This window comes from Frankliniella occidentalis, unplaced genomic scaffold (assembly GCF_000697945.3).
Source record: "Frankliniella occidentalis isolate FOCC.00 unplaced genomic scaffold, Focc_3.1 Scaffold22, whole genome shotgun sequence".
Classification (NCBI taxonomy): Eukaryota; Metazoa; Arthropoda; class Insecta; order Thysanoptera; family Thripidae; genus Frankliniella; species Frankliniella occidentalis.
Genome location: NW_026267152.1, coordinates 1,083,295 through 1,086,308, shown reverse-complemented (window position 1 = coordinate 1,086,308; position 3,014 = coordinate 1,083,295). Strand labels below are relative to the sequence as shown.

Here is a 3,014-nt window from a genome sequence, read left to right as displayed (position 1 = left end):
ATGTTTTTTCAATTGACTTATTGGGATGCTTTGTTTGATGTGGGCGGAGGGGGAGGTGCCACGAAGTGTCCTACCTCGCCGCTAGATGGCTGCACCTGCGAGTGCTGCGGTTGCGGCGGTGGCTTTGGTTGGGGGCCGTCCAGAGAGGGGGAGGAGGGGGGGGGGCTTTAGTCTGCCCACCTCACCTAACCTCATTCCGTAGAGAGACTCGGAGCGGGTCGGACGTTTGCTAACGCGGAGACTTGCGCGAGGCCAACCAGGCCTGTTGCTTGGTTACGAACCACAACAGTATGACGGACGAGCATCGATCAGCCGCGGAGTGCAGCGCCGTGCCAGTGTGGTGTTGAGTGTGCCGTCGCGGACGCGAGTGTGACGCCCAACAGCAAGTGTCCCCCGTGCAGCGGAGCTAAGCGGAGCGCACGGACGGGAAGGATTTCGTCAGCGTCAGTGTCTGTGTGTGAGTGTCTGTGCGCGCAAGGTTGGAGAGCGAGCGCGGACGGCGCCGCGGACCCGTCCAGCAGCAAGCCCTAGTGAGCCCCGCCCCGGCCGCCAGCTGAGTTCCAGCTGGTGTTTCCCTCCGCTGCTCTGCTGTCTGTCACCCGCGGGCTTCGCGCCCGTTCGCGCCAGTGACTATAGTCGCAGCGGCATAAGGCCGCGGGACCGTCACTGCCCCGCGAGCCTAGGCGGGATCGACTCTGTGACGACGGAGCAGCTGACGCAAGGCGTTGACGCGGAACGCAGCGAAAGCAAGTGAAGTCAGGGCAAGCAGGCCTGCTGCCTGCGGGGACCTGGTGCCTCACTTCTAAGCGCGCTGCTGGACAGTCCCGGGGTGCCCAGAAGGAGCCCCCCCCCCCCCAACATCCAGCCTCCTTGTCGGGGTGGTCCAGGCTGGAGAGACCCCTCTAAGTCTGTCAGGCGCGAAAGGGCATGTCAGTTGCCACCCGTGGGAACCACTGATCCGCAGGGAGGCCGCTTAGCGCATCCGCGTCTTGCGGGGGAAAGCCGCCTCGCGCCTGGTATGACCCTTGGAGAGCACTGAACTCTGCCTGCACTTGAGCATCGGCTGTTCTGATGACTTATTGAGCCCTACACCGAGCACTCCTGTGCTCAAGGCCACAGAGTTGCCTTGGGCTGCTGGTCTTCCTCGCGGACCGGCACGCCGCTATAAGCTGGTTTTGTGTCCTGCAGCGCCCTGCAAGACCCTGCCGCTGTCTCGCCTCGGCGGAAGAGATCCGCGCGTGCGCCGCGCGACTGTTGGATTACCTTTTCGCCCTGGAAGGACCTCACTGCGGCCACGATTCTGCTCCTCACACGGATCGAGGTAAGTGTCAATCGTCTTCGGGCGGAAGATTTGCGATAGCGGAGCGAGAGGTCGGGTCGGGGCCCCTTTTCCAAAGGGTGAAATGCCACACAGATCCAGCCAAAGACCACCTTGCGGACGACGGAAGCCTCCCGGCGTCGGCGGGTCGGGGGAACAAAAGATCACCGCGCCGACAGAACCAGTACCCCACAACGGAGCAGGACTGTACGGGACGGGCGCGCGGGCGGCACGAAAGGTTACGCGGGACACGGACCCTCTGACCCGTACTCGCCCTGCTCACTACGTACCCCGCCCCGCCACGCCCCGCGGCGCCGATGCGCCGCTTTCCGTGATGAACGACGCTTTCGGGGTCGGCGAGGTCGCGGTGGCGGCGTCACTGGAGGCGTCGCGTTTGGCGCGCGTGTCCTGGCGTTTGAGCCACGCGGCGCGAGGACGCCTCCTCTGTCAGGGTCCTCCTCGTCATCAGCCCGGGCGGAGGATCCTGGTGGTCTGGTCGCCGCGATCCAAGCAGCCAAGCCCCACAGAAGACGGTTCTTTGTGCCAAGCTCGTCCGCGGGCGGGGCTGCACGGCCAACCGAGTGTGAGGAAACACCCGCCTCGCCGTTCGTGCGGCCTTTGAGCCTCGACGTGCTGATTGGCAGGTCATCGCATCGCGGTGGTGGCAGGCGGCGGACCTTAACCACCTTAACTTTTGCTTCGCTTTTTGTTATTTTCCTCTCAATGCCTCGTCAACTGGCAGGAAGGTGTCAAACTGGGTGGTTATTGCCGTCGTCAGGCGCCACCTGTTCACACATAGCCGCGCGGGTGGCGAGTGCGGCGTATAAGTAACGCTCGTTTGTAACTGGCGCGAAATGGTCGGGGGCCAGCAGCGGTGACGTCACCCGCATTGGCCGGGAGGTCCGGGCGCGCACCTCGCGGTCTGACGTCACCCTTCCGGTGTCCGGCTGGTGCCGCGGTGAGCAGCGAGCAGCCTGAGGGGCAGGGCGGGGCTGGTGAGGCAGGTCGGTCCTCAGGTCCGCCAGTGGCACGGACGACGGTGCTTGCTTGGGCGCGAGTGAAAGGTGCCAAGGGGCCCCCCGCTGCCGCCACGGCGCTTGAGGAAAGTCCGAGAGAGAGAGAGAGAGAGATTGCTCATAGTTGCCTTCTAGCTTGCCCTTGCCGTTCGCTGGCCCTGGACCTGCCCCAAGTCCTGCCGCCTTCCGTCAAGCTTGCGTTGAGGTCTCCGCTCGCACTTTGGTAGTACAACTCCGCGCTCTCGTGGTCCAGTTCCGGCCTCGGTAGCGACAGCGACAGCGACAGCGACAGCGACAGCGACAGCGACAGCGACAGCGACAGCCGCAGCCGCTCGCCGCACCCTGAGTGGGCCGGGCGCCCCGCCCGAGTGACCCCCTGCCTCGACCTCTTGAAGGTGAGGTGGGCTGAACGAGTTTTGCGCATGTGTGTCGCTCAAGATAGCTCGTTGTCTCTGCGCGGCGGTGCGGCAGGCTGTCCGCGACAGAGACATGGAATAGGATAGACTGGAAGAGGTATTGTTTGGGGTGAAACCTTTACGACCCCGGGCCCGGGGCCGCGCCGGTGCGTGCAGCGGGGGCTGGTGCCCGGCCGAGCTGTGTTCGGCTCCGCTCGGGGCCCGTTCGGCTCCGGCATCGCCCGGTCGCAGCGTGGCGTGGCGGAGCGGCACCGCGCCGGACCA

At 65.1% G+C, this 3,014-nt stretch overlaps 1 protein-coding gene across 3 annotated transcripts in view; it reads left to right on the top strand.

Annotated features, from left to right (window-relative positions):
• The first annotated feature begins 159 nt into the window (after positions 1-159).
• The window catches only part of LOC113210977 (nascent polypeptide-associated complex subunit alpha, muscle-specific form), a 40,254-nt gene continuing 37,399 nt past the window's right edge, over positions 160-3,014 (top strand). Inside the window, exons 1-2 of one of the 3 annotated variants that reach the window (XM_052264875.1) lie at positions 160-457; positions 1,189-1,321. The gene's annotated coding sequence lies outside the window, so the exon portion shown is untranslated. The other 2 variants (XM_052264876.1, XM_026429193.2) reach the window with 2 other exon arrangements.